Raw genomic sequence first — 14771 nt, 5'->3', positions numbered from 1 at the left:
TATCTTACTCTAGCGCGTGTCGCAGAGATTATAAGGGTGCCGAATACTTTCTCACTCGCACTTATGCATCGTTTTTGTTCAGGCCTTGGTTGGCACCTTAATTTCGTAACACAAAATAAAATCGCTCTTAATAATATCATTTACTCTCAGTTAGATTTATTTTTGGTTTTTTTTCGTTAAATAAAAATACGTGGTAAATTCAATTTAATCCTAAATAACGTCCGCCAATAACAAAAACCGTTCAAATGCCATTTGAACTGCATTGTTTAAGAAACCGTTTATTAAATGAAATATCTGCTTCCTATTCAGTTATTCTAAATAATTGAAGCTCTTTCTACCGCAAAAGCTTACCTCATAAATAGTAAAATGCATTTACGCAGAAAGGATCTTGTTCCATTTTATCCAATTTTAGGAAAGAATTGCTTAAAAATATTGGTTATAAACCTTTGGAGAAGGTGACAGTATCGGAATCGGTTATATTGGGTGAGAGCACAATTAATTTACTTTGAAAACTATGTACCTATTCCGTTTCTCATAATTTAGCAATAATATATTACGATACATATTTAATTAAAGAGTACAATGCGATTCCAAGCAAGTCGGGACTTTAAGCTTGACCAACGTAAGTAATTTATTCTAAAATTCGTCGTTTCATGCGTTGACACATTGCTAGCTGGAGTTGCTTCAGCCTTAATGTTTTCCGATGTAAATTAACATTTATTTTATTCCCGACTTACTACACGTACGATAGAAAAACAGACAATACATTATAGCAAAGTAACGTTAAATATATATAAAAATTAAACAGAAAAAAATAATATACTTCAGCGATTTCTAAATAAGGTTCCCCGAGACAAAATTTTAAAATAAATAAGCAATAAAATATTGATGCTAACCACGGTCATATTTATAAGATGAGACCATATATTATTATTGTGGCTCGTCGCTTTTACTACACAGCTTTTATAATAATAGCCCCACAATTTGGGGTGACAGTGCTTTAGCCTGAAACTCCGGGTTCAGAGGATGGCGGTGTGGCGGGTCGACGAGATAAGTGAGATAAAAATACATCACATAATAATGTGCTCTAATAGTGAAATAATAGTCGCTATTAAAATTTAAAATAAGTGGTTATCTGCAATTTTCATAATTGTGTGCCGATATCAACAACTCCATAATTCAAAACATTACCGCTAAAAATACATTGAATATAAGTACCTATAATTTTACCTCAAATACCATTTGGAAAACTCTACTTCTGAGCGTCACACTGCCATAGTATAGCGATATGTAAAGAGGCCCGCTTCAGGATATGTGGCCCATGGCTTTCATACTAAAATGCTTTTGTAATCGTAGTTCTCAGTATCAACAAATGTAGCAGTCGCAACTTGACACTCGTCTCTGTAAAGACTGTGTTTTTTATTTTTTTTAATACCTATATATTTTCACGTAGGTACCTTACCTTAAATGTAAAAGTTAAAAAATAAATGACAATATTCGCTCCTGAGCGGAGCATACGGACCTCCAAAAGTGGAAGTTATATTAACATACTTTTTTACGACAAAAAGTTCCATTCGCCCAGACCACTCAACCACACATTAACAAAATAAACTTTATTTTTTGCCCGGCTCTGGGCCACGGATTCATAAACGGGTACTCAACCAACTCTCTCAATCAATTCTGTAAATATCTATGTATTATCTTCTTTTAACGCCATTTAAATGGTTTAATTGTTGATTGTGTAGGTATTTGTATTTCAACCAAGGTCGACTAATTGCCGGATAAAGGCCTCCCCTCAGCTATTAGTATCGCTAATGCTTCACTTAATAAGCAGAGATGGATAGATGAAGCTATAACAAAAAAAATAACACATTTTATAGAATTGTAATGTGAAGAGCATACATAAGTGAAATGGCAAATAATTTTCAACAGTAGTTGGGACGAAATTTTTCACTCGTCGCCAATCGGAGACCGATAGTCGAGGTGTGAGCATGTCAATTTGTTTTGTGATGGCGTCGGAGGAATATATTCCTAATTCGTGTAAAGATGACTAAAAAACGTTCCTCATATACTTGAAAAAGAAAACATGTCAATGAATATACTATTATTATTACCAATATAACAATAAACATAACATTAAATGGACGCATGTTGAATTTTTATCACAAATTATATTTCGTTCGGCTCGCGTCATTTGCACAATCCGCGCATCGCCTAGTCACGATCTTTTTAGACCATGCCTCAGCTGAAGTATAGCCTTAACGGATATAGGGGCTATTTTGGATTCATACAAAAAAGCATGTTGTCCAATCGGTCAAGCAGATGTGGTATCGTTATAGAAAAATGTCAACATTGTCAAAGAATAAAAGATTTATATTAAATTTTCTCCCATATCCTTCTTTTTGTTTTTGGTTATTGTTTAATTTAATTTAATTTATTTATTATTTAATTGTATGATATTACTTTTTGAAACTATTTAAATGACAATGTGAAAGTTTTTATTGGGTGCACTGTAAATGTCATTAAAAAAATGCAATTAATGTGCATGATGCAAAAATACCTTATTGGTTTCCAGTATTGTGACTACTAAAAAGATTGCTTACAATTAAAAAAATATACGTTTGATGAAATACGTTTTAAAGGGGTGTGTTGATTTTGTCAAAGGCCCACTTGCATATATTTATAATCTTACAATGGAGACAGGTATCTTTCCGGAAACGTGGAAGATGTCGAAGGTTACTCCAATCCATAAGAGTGGTACAGAGTCATCAGTGGAAAATTACAGGCCGGTAGCTGTTCTCTCTGCACCAGCAAAAGTTCTTGAGATGATCATGCACAACATGATTTCTCCAAAAATTGAGTCATTTATAATAAATGAACAGCATGGATTTAGAGCAGGCCGATCAACGGAAACTAACCTGATGGTATTTACCAATTATGTGTCATCGGCCCTGGATAGAGGTCACCAGGTTGACTGTTCTTACAATGACTTCTCGAAAGCATTTGACAAAGTCGATCATGATGTCCTGATGGAAAAACTCCAACTTATTGGATTGTCTGATCGATTTTTGAAGCTATTCGGGAGTTATTTTAGGAACCGTCAACAATACGTATCGTACGGCCTTTATCAGTCACAGACCTTTAACACATTTTCTGGTGTCCCTCAGGGCTCAAACTTAGGGCCGTTGCTGTTCACGATTTTTATAAATGACATAGCATTGGTAATAAAAAATGCTATGTTTTTGTTGTTCGCTGATGACTTGAAACTCTTTTTGGAAGTTGTCACCTTGGACGATTGTCGTCAGCTCCAACTTGATATAGATAATATATTAGATTGGGGCAGGCGTAACAAACTAGAATTCAATATTGATAAATGCAATCTTTTGTCGTTCACCAGAGCCTCAAAAGTGTTGTTTTTCCAATACTCGATGAATGGCAGAGTTCTATCACGAATATCATCTGTAAGGGATCTTGGCATTACGTTTGATAGTAAACTGACATTTATTAGCCATATAGTTACCATTTGTAACAAGGCGCTTAAAATGTTGGGCTTCGTCATGCGTACTTCCCGGGTCTTTTCGGATGTTACGGTATTAAAACTTTTATTTAATTCTTTAGTTCGAAGCAGACTTGAGAGTGGGTCTATTGTTTGGGCACCGCATCAGTTGAAGTATGGCCTTATGGTGGAGAGGGTTCAGAAGAAATTCTTGAGACTCCTTTATTTGAGGTTGTACGGATACTATCCGTGGCTTTATCCAACTGACTTTCTCTTAGGCATGCTTACATACTGCAGTTTGCAATTTAGAAGAAATCTTTATTTAGCTATGTATTTTTTTCGACTTATACGAGGTATAAATGAGAACTCTGCCATTCTGGGCAGTGTTGACCTGTGTGTCCCTGATAACTATCTTAGAAATAGAGAACATCAGTTGTTTATTCTCCCAAGGTGCAGAACCAACCTGCCACTGGTAATGCCAATTGGGAGGGCGATAACTATGTTCAACGAAATTGCTTCGGGTGTTGATATATTCCACCTACGTGAGGATGAGTATAGGTGGACGTTATTTTATAAATTTTTAAAATAGGGTCTGCTTAACTCATCCGGTGTATTTCCATGTACCTATATAATTAATATTTTTGTATGTACATATTTCTACTGTTTAATAACATATTATCTATCTCTTTTTTATGTCATGTTGTGAACGTCTTAAACTTATAATTTGTAATGTCCACAATATGTAAAAATAAATAAATTGAAATTGAAATTGAAATTGAAATATATTTGTATTATTTGTAAAAATAATCACAAATATTATTTGCTAAATAACAGCTGTACTTTGATTTTTTTAATGATAATAACACTATTACTACACACTAGTTATTACTGCCTAACGCCTTCGCTGCAGTGTACACCTAGCAAAGAAACTGAAAATAACTTTCGTAAAGACCTTCCACCGCTCACACAAAAGGCTGCTTTTAAGGCTTTGAAAGCAATATCTCAATGCGTCTTTTCAGCTACACAATAAAGTATTATTTTTCAGGCAATCGAATTGTCACTTGCCACCTTATTGCTCTGAGGCATTTTCTCCTCACAAAGGCTTTTCAAAACAATTTGAAAAGAAAAGTGTCACAATTTTATTTTTAACACCATTCTACTGACGGCTCAAAATCTGACAATGCTGTTGACGTTTTAGGTAATACCTGTAAACTATGGGAGCAAATTTATACTTTTTATAAAAATAACAATGCCATACCTAGGTCAACATTTTCTTTAAAATAAATCAGAATATAAATTGGAATAAAAAGCTGTAAGTAGCATAAAAGCTCCTCGGCTGAATAAAGTTAATGAACGTTAATGCACGGAGTATAATAAAATTAGTTTGTAATATTCATTGTTTCACCTGTTACATGCTCATTATCCAAATAGTGGAAATAAATGTCATAGTTGATGAAGCGCCTGTCTCTACAACTGTCTGGCAAACATTACATGTTATTTTTGAAGTTATACTTCTTTTGGCGCGTTTGGGAAATCAGATCAGAGTGTATTTTTGGCGTGTGACATGTAACACATAATTTATTTTTTCACACGAAAAAAAACGCACTCGATTGGATTCGAATCACCGAGTGTTCGGTTATCAGCCGAACGCACTACCTTTATGCCACAGTATGATACTGCAATCGTGACGATTATACAGTATAATATTATAGTTTAGAATTGTTCCGTTGCCTAGGCAGCGAACTTAATATTGTCGGCCATTCACAATTCCTTACGTAAACAAACGATTAAACGTCAGTTAGTAATATAAGTTAAAGTGTATAGAAATAAGCCAACGGCGTTCCAATAAGCGGTCCTTTTTCTTGCGTGTGTAATTTAACAAGATAATTAAGAGCTAGTCAAAGAATCTAGTTTATCATAAGTTTTGTTTTTGTTTTGTTACGCCAAAGCAGTATAACTTCTAACGCGCGTACATAAGTACACACATCGATTTTCTATGCTTGTGTATTTGTGATTCAAACCAAATATTCAATTAGTTGGAATATATAAGATCCATACCTCATTAAAAATCTGTTAAAATCGATATACCTACCTAGTTTAATTGAAGGCGACAATAGTAGTTTTAAGAACAAATATAATTTATTTCACACTGTTACACTTTGATTTCTGAAAATATATCAAGCACCAGGTCGTATCATTTTCTTCGTGACCTTTTGGGTGTGTATGTAAGAATGTACGATTATGGTACATATAGGATATACATACTATCTATGGCGACTGACTTTTTCATTTATATCTAATGAATATAAGAATCTGTTTTGTGAGTAAAACAATATCGATATATATAGTACATTTGAAATCAAGCAGAGCATCTCCCGCCCGGAGTACCTATTTCGGAGGTCTCGGGTACCATACATGGAAAGTCCTAAACAGAGCCACGGTAGGGCGCACTAGAGACAATATGGTGAAGTAGGGGTTCTCTGATAACCAAACCTGCGAGTGCGGTGAAATGCAAAGCATGGAGCACCTCTTTTCATGCAAGGCTTGCCCAGTAAGCTGCAATTTAGACGAGGTCCTACAAGCCGAGGAAAATGGTGTTGCCTTCGCCAACTTTTGGAGCGACACATTGTAGCCATTGAAGACCCGACACGACGAAGAAGATTTGAAAAAATCATAGAAACACACAGCTTCTGATAAAATCACATAAACTAATATAAACGTTAACGTGAATTGAACCAAATCAGAAGCCAGAGTTGAACTATAAAGACTGCCACTTCGTAGATGAAGAAGTTAGTCATTGACATTGGTATTTGGATTGGGATTGTATTGGCTCTTTATTTAATAAATCTAATATGCCTAAGTAAAACGTGGTTGCTATTACAAAACAATAGATATGTACCTATAAGGAGGTAATATTTGCAGTTATTGTAGGTATTTGAAAGTAAGCTGAATCCACAGCGCTCCCGTCTCCACATACTCGAAACATTGTATAAATAGAGACTGTCGGTCTTTGACTATTGTATAAATAAACATTGGATATGAGTTCAGCAGAACAGGTAGAAGCCATTATTGCTTTAAAATTGGATTGAAAATATACTGCCAGTATTACATAATATAAAGAGTGATTATGATATTATAAAATTGTTACAGGTAATTTTTTTATTATTATTTAAGTACAGAACGTACCTTAAATATTAAAGTTGAGTTTCATAAAGTGCCTGAAGAATATATAACTTTGTAAGAAAGCTTTTTACGATATTATATTGTTCATTCTTTTCTTACAATAAGATTCAGTGTTATTTAACCATACTATATATAAATATTGTTTCAACCTCTTTTGTAAATAAATTGTTATTGATTTATGTTTTATACTTTTCTATTTGAATTATTTTTAGCGTTCCAGGTTTTTCATTTTCGCTATATAAATCCAATTTCAAATTTAGTTTAAATATGTCCTGTGTCAATTTACCATACTATGTGAATATTCATGGTGCCTGAATATGCTGAAAGGCGAAACCAGTGTCGTTAAAAATGATTCAAATAGAAACTTTAGAATTTAAATTCAAGTACCCTCAGTATAAAATTAAATATTTATTTATTCTCTATTATATTTTTTTTTAATGAAAAAATATTTCATTCTATAAGATATCCTTAAGTTATAGCACTTCAAATATATTTGGTAGAGTTTTATATTGGAGTAATTTCAAATTGCAATATGGATGCTTTTCACGTATTTGACCTATTCTGCTAACGAGTCAACTATAATATTGAGATATTTATGTAAGTTTGTGCTAAATGTAAATAGCCATCTTTCGTAAATAACTCCCAGTACCAACCATTTCAAATGTTTTTTCTCGCTATGCCAGGATATAATATGCTATAAAACTCACGAATTAGTGACGGAAGGTGGCATAAAAGTAGGGCTCTACTGATTATTTTACTATAAAAAATATCATTGTGTTCGGTATTACCTGTAAGTTTTACACGTATGCACTTCTTGCATACTTTGAATGAAACATACATGAGATTGATTGCCGCATATTTTCTAATTCAATTAAAAACATAAATGAATTTGTGAATTGGAAAATAAATTGATACTTACATGTTTTTTTTGTTCGGTGTAAAGTTAAATTGATTGTAAAATTAAATTGTAAAATTGAAAATCCTTTAAATTTTTATGTACTTACATAAATTATATCTATATCGGTGATAGACACTATAACTTTATACATTGCATTTGGTGATATGATTGTGCATATACATAACATCATACTATTTATTATAGAACTCAAGTTTATAACATCGATCATGACTCAAAATCTGATTTTATTATTGAGTTCGGTGCAAAATTGCAGTGTAATAATACAGTTGACACACCCTGTATACAATAATTTCCGCAGTAAATTTAGATCCAAGAAAATTCTATTGAACTGGAAGTAAGAGCGTGCTAGAAACATTTTCTACTATATCCGGTTTATGCGAATGAGACTAGTGGTTTCCCAAGATTTTTCTTTTGTTCGCCGAATGGAAAAATGCATTTTCTTTTTGTAATGGTAAACAATACATACAATAGAGGAAGTTCTTTCTTTTCAAGGACATCTTATATGAATGCAATTTATCGTAATATTTTTCCGCGGTATAAGGATTTACAATATCAGAATATTATTTTCAATGCAACAGTATAATGAAACTTTTTAATATGCATAGCTAAGTCGTTATACGTAGAACAGAATGGACCTCATAATCTTAAGCTTGTCTACATATTCTAGAATGTAATAATTATTTATGCAATCGTAATGATATATTTTCAAATAGTAATAATTTTTAATATACTAACTTACATCACATTTTTATCATCATTTACACTATCGATTGCGATGTTTTCGTATTCCAGTGCAAGTATAGGGTTTTTTTATTAGTAATCTAATCTTTTTGATAAAATGAATGCAAAAAATTGCATGACTATGCTATTATTAGGAAGATAACAAAATAATGCGGTCATATTGCTATTAATAATACCTAAATGATTTAATTTTGAAATGCATTTAATAAACAAATTAATTAAATAAATAGTAAAATTTCTGCTATATTTCTTCAATATTTTAATGTACACTTTTGATATTTCGTTTGACTTGGCTTTTGAAAAACTTCTTACCATGGCAATTCTACGGTGAATATTTTTTATCTCTACAAAATAATGGATAATCTACCACTACGACGTAATAGAATATTATAATATTACCATTATTAGTTATTTCACTATCAAGCTATCACATTATCATTGACGTCTTACGTGGGTGAAGTCGGCGAAGCGTTTAGCGGCGCGCGCAACTCAAACGCATAACTGTGTGTGAAAATGTTCGTAGACAACGTCTTTTTTTGGTTATACGTGTATACGGTTATACGTTTGAGTAGCGCGCGCCGCTCAACGCGCCGCCGAACAGGCTTACCTAAGATGAACCGTTAGATTTAAAACTAATACAAACTAACACAAAGTGGGATGTTGGGCGTAACGTGAAATAACTATAAAAAACGCAGACAATAGTACGCGATGTGATATAATTTGCCAAATGGGGTTAAAATGTTGCTCCGCGTGTGCGTCATATGTTATTATCGGATAAATGCAGTCATCCTATGATAAATAATAACCAAAGGGCACAAATGATAAAACAGCCATGTTGAAACACGTATCTGCGAATGACTTGAGGCTGAGAATAGTGTAAGGAAATAAATACCGGTATTTTAGTATTTTCTATCGAATACCCGTATTAGTAAAATAATTGGAAAAAATACATATCTACCGATAAAGATAATATATGTAAAAATATTAATATTTGTTTGTGTGTCATTGACACCATGAATGATTAAGGGCGACGGAAGTAAACCAGACATTGAATAATCCGATAAAAAAAATACAAATTCTTTTATGTTACCTAATTAATACATTTTATTTCCACTGTCAATACCGAATATATCGGTATTTTCTGATTTTTAAAACCGGTATTTTGGTATCGAAAAAAACTGGTATACCGGTGTTGCAATTTCTAATAGCTGATGATGATAACGATAGTGTATTATTTTTCACGTCGTTTCTGTAATAGTCCAAAAATAATGATTTATAACAATATACTTATTTTCATGGTGTGCCTGATTTGTTTATTGTTTTCTACGTGTACCAGGACAATAATTATTTCATGCATGAAAATATTTCCAAGCTTTTTCAAAAAAATCACTACTCACAAAGTTTATGAATCGTAAAACGCAGCTTATCTGAAGTTATGGAAAACTTGTAATTATGCTATCTAAATTTTGCGGCAGATAAGTACTGAGGTTTTTTAACGCTATCATTTATAATAAAAAAAATTATTAAAAACCAAAAATATCATTCACTTGTTTATTAAAAAAATATATTTTGAGAATTTTGAATAAACCAATAAACCATCATTGATTAAGATTTGATTTGGTAAACAGGATATTATATTCACAACTGACCTCATAATTAGATGTAAAAAGGTATATTAACTACGCATTAACTTTAATTATTTGAATTCATTACACCCATAATATATATATTAATATACAAGTGGCACTAATCACTCATCAGTGAAGGCCATTAACAAAACAGTAGGTAACAAAAAAGTTTTTTTAATAAAATTGTATAGATATCCCGTGCTTAGAGCACTGAATCGCCACATTAATGTACCTAATGTATGTTCATCGTATTAGCACCTCTGTACCAAATTTCTGGGTATTCGGGAAGAATGTAAAAAATGATTTGTTCAAATGTTTGCAGGTTTTAGCTTATATTTGTATATTATACAGTAACTTGTGTTTTATTTACATCAAGATAATGTTTGACCGCCAAGAATTGACAGTTAACACGATTATGGTGATTAATTTTATGGACTTAATAGAATTTGTCATAGGTACAAACTTTCGTATTGAATTTTTCATTCGTACTAATTCCGACTGTATAAATTAGCCCAATTTGTAAACTTTTAATGTACGTTTTATTGACATAATGTACTCCTGCTCTCTTGTCGCGCTTTGCAAAAATACCTCGCGCCGATATTTTTCGATTGAATTAATTTCCAGCGCTGTACAGTGTATACATTCACGATTGAAAAGGCATTTATTAACGTTCGCCGGGTTTAATGATCTAATTGAATTTATCGGCGCTTTTGTATGAACACAATAGCCTTTCACTACCCCACAAGTGAGGGGTCGTAATTTATTATACAAACATGTAAGTATAACAAAATATACCCCTCTCCTCTGGCTTATGCGCTAGCTATTGAGTTCTTATATTTTTCTAGGCGCAATAAATTATTGGTAGGCTTTATCCGAAAGAAAATTAATATTTCGTATATAGATACTTTCGAAATAAGTGCAGCAGAGATGCATATAGTATTCTCAGGGGTGGCCTCATTACTGAGAATCAGTGACGTCCCTAGACAAAATGCCGCCCCATTTTTATACAGTATTTTTTATCATCCTTTCATGACTACAATATCTAAGAAATTTGTTGTATGAATACATTATTAACAAAATATATACCACTAAATCTAATTTACACGCCATCTCTATCTACTTCAACATACAATTTTGCGTGTCCACGGTTTCAGGTACATTTATAATATACACCTGACATCTTTCAATACTATCTGGATAAATTAATTAGGTCAGTATATACCTACCTATAATTCAAATATAATTCACAGGTCTGCACGTGTCATTGCTGGTCATCATGTAGGTACGTGACGTCCAAGGATAACGGAAGTAAACTAAACATCGCGAACCCGACAAAAAAAAATTAGACCTGTTAAACCTTTTACATTAAGTAATACATTTTATTTCCAACGAGTAAGTAAGCTCAATTTTTTAATGGAAAGTTATTTTCGTTATTACTAAGTATAGGTAACTATTTCTTTATATACTCAATGATTCTTCTGGATTTGCCGCCCTTCGAGTGACTGCCGGCCCCAAGCGACGCTCAATCTGCCTACCCCCACGGGACGTCACTGCTGAGGATTGTAATTTTCATTATCACAGTTTTTATTCTCATCCTGTAGTCCCTGGTTGAATATACGTAAGTGGATTTCTGACATTATTAATTTAATTGATCCAGTAGGTATGAATGTATTTTGCCATTTACGCCAAGAGCCTATGAGACCATCGATCCATTGCTCATATTATCCATGAAGACATATTACAGACAAGAGCAAACAGTGATGTCCCGAGAGAGTAGATAGATTATGCGTTGCATGAGGGCGGCACATTACAAAGGGCGGCGAATGAAGGAACGAATACAAATATTACAACCATTGAAAGCAGTCGTGGTTTTCTATGAAGCGGTCACTTCATTAGAAAGAATTGACATCTTTGTTTAAAAAATAATCGAAGCATAAATAATCTTGATAACGTAACTATTGATGCATTGCATTGCAACGCATATTTTGATGGCGATTTATCGCACAGGCAAATTTTTTACAAGGGTGCCTCCAAACCTGTCACCGCCAGACCGCTATGTACCTAAAACCGAAAATCTTTAAGAGAATATGGTTTCGTTTCGAGCAGTACGCTCTAATTATTCTTAGTAGATGATATTCAAAGATGTTTTGTGTATTTTGCTTCATTAAGATAGCAGAAAATAAATAATAATAGCTAGGTTGATTGAATCCAATGAGAATCAATCAGGTACCTAACGAATTGGCAGACAATTTGTAACTAAAATGAAAGAGGACGATATTCTAATAATGTTTAAGTACCACTTTGTTTAGAGCTGATGTCAATAAGAGCAATCGTGTAGGTAGATGGATGGATGATAGAGATTCCTCATATGAGGTACATAATATTATCTTAATGAATGCATTATTATGCCGGGGAATTCATTTTTGTGATATAACATCGCCGTTTGATTCGCATTAATTGTAGTTTTGCAAACACTAAGGAAATCTAAAATGGCCGATTTCTGTGCACATCAAATAAGAAAAAGTTTTTGTATTCCGTATTGTACAAGGCGCCGTTTTTCTCTGATCTGTCAAAGCTTTTCGTCGCTCTGCTGAAAGCGTCGTAACAATATTATGTTTGTTATGTATAATTCAAGTAAATAATAGATTTATCCACCCTTCTTTCCGGAGGTACAATTATAATGATCAATAAAAAACACTTATATAATAATATTATGAATATTGAATAGTGTATGACAATAATTAGGTTAATAGTCATCATCATCATCAGCCAGGGTCGATCCACTGCTCGATGAAGGCCTACCCTAGCTCTCTCTACTCGCCTCGGTCATTAATTCTTTGCTGCTACGTACATCCACAAACTTTACGAGCTCGTCTATCCAGCGGGTTTTAGAGCTTCCATGTGAGCGTTTAGTTTATAACATTTATGCAGTGGTTGCCTACTCACCCAGTAATATGTCCAACCCATTGCTATGTCATCTGCTTACCGATCTCTAGCACATCGCGTACTCTTGTCTGCTTCCTTATCCATCGGTTTATTTTGTGTTATTTACGGATTATGCCCAACATGCACCTTTCCATGCCACGTTGCGCTACTCATTGTTTTTGGATTCCTCTTACATTAAGAGTCTATGTTCCACATGTATACGTGAGCGTTGATAGCACACATTCGTTGAATACTTTAATATAGGTTAATAGTACAATACACATTTATTTATTTTCTATACCATATAAATGAATAAATATTTTATTTCATTGCCTCAACAATCCGATGTATATATTAAGCGGTTAAATTTAAATTATATATATGCAATTCGCCGTATTACAGTTCACCATGAACTGTTTGTTGTACTTGGAACAGGTGGCCGTATAACATTTAAATCGCGTCGTTCGTGGTGCATTTCACCGGTAAGTTGTACGTATGTACCGTACCACTTACATGAGGATGAGTTTAGATTTACGTTGTTTTATAAATTATTCTTAATATTTAGCTCGTTCAACGTAGTTCCATTTACTTTATAATATAGGTAGGTATTTATTGTTTATATTATTACTACTACTGTTCTTTAACTTTTTTAACTAAGCTTCTGTTTCTTTATTGTTTCATGCCATGTTGTAAACATATTGAATTTGCAATTTGTAAAGTTTACTTAATGTGAATAAATAAATTTTAATCATCCGTGACGCAACAGCCCGTATTGAACAGGTTATTTGTCAGTTGACAACATGAAAGTATTGCGAAATGCCATTTGGTCACGCGAATCTGCTTTTTAATCTTCATCATTTATGACGTCTCACTATTCTCAAAGAAGCAATCATGTTACCAAGTCATGAATCATGAAAACTTGTTTATACATTAAACTGTATGTTACATTCGCACAAAAGCAGGTGACTATTTCACATGCCGCCTCTGACTCTAACTATGAAACGTAGCTGTTTAGCAATGACGTCATGATGAGTCATGACGTCATTGGGTAGTAAATGATGCATGACTGATTAACGTCATGCATCTATCACTCAGTCACTTTGCGTTCAACTTATTTGCGGTAGCTGTATGCAACATTTTATTTAATTTTTTTTGAAATATACCTACCAGTAAATTTACAAATGAACACGACTAAAAAACTGTATGCTTGCACACGAATAATATAATATAATTCCAATAAATATTATACCGGTACGAAAATAACGATATGATACTGAGATAAATTAGGATTTAATATACCTACAAATAAATATCATTTTATACATAATTTTGCTTCGACAGAAGATTATGGAACTCCTCCCCATAAATTAACATTAATACTAATTAACTGTGTTTTGTCATTTTAACCAAATAATAAACTGTTATATTGCAATAAAGAAAATAATTAACTACCATAATCGATATGCGTACCTACAACGTTTCTCATTTATCATAGTTTATTACTTACATAAATAAAATTATGATTCTGCACATCACAACCAGTGTGCTCTAGTTGCAATTAAGTGGATCCATAGAAAACAATATAACGGAGTAGGTATAATATACACAATTTACAATGCTATATGAACAATAAAATTCCACTCATAAATCAATTTGTATTATTGTAAAAAATATATAAATAGGTATATGGACGAAATCCAGTGAATAATTATTTATTAAGATACATAGTATAAATACAAAGTTTTTTTCTCTATAGCTAGTGAATCAGTGTTTTATATAAAACAATGTCTTTTGGAAATGTTTACACGTGAAATATTCTATGTGTGGACCTGTTGTAGGTACTCATATTGATTGCGGACGTTATTAATTAAGCCACGAA

At 32.9% G+C, this 14771-nt stretch overlaps 1 protein-coding gene across 1 annotated transcript in view; it reads right to left on the bottom strand.

Moving 5' to 3' along the window:
* The window catches only part of LOC147066714 (uncharacterized), a 1113477-nt gene that overhangs the window by 724615 nt on the left and 374091 nt on the right, over positions 1–14771 (bottom strand). The window lies entirely within an intron of this gene.

The sequence above is a fragment of the Rhyacophila brunnea genome, unplaced genomic scaffold (assembly GCF_057557595.1).
Source record: "Rhyacophila brunnea isolate RB1 unplaced genomic scaffold, BYU_Rbru_1.0 scaffold_4, whole genome shotgun sequence".
In the NCBI taxonomy this organism is placed as follows: Eukaryota; Metazoa; Arthropoda; class Insecta; order Trichoptera; family Rhyacophilidae; genus Rhyacophila; species Rhyacophila brunnea.
The sequence above is the reverse complement of the archived record's forward strand: the minus strand, read 5'-3'. Positions and strand labels throughout refer to the sequence as shown.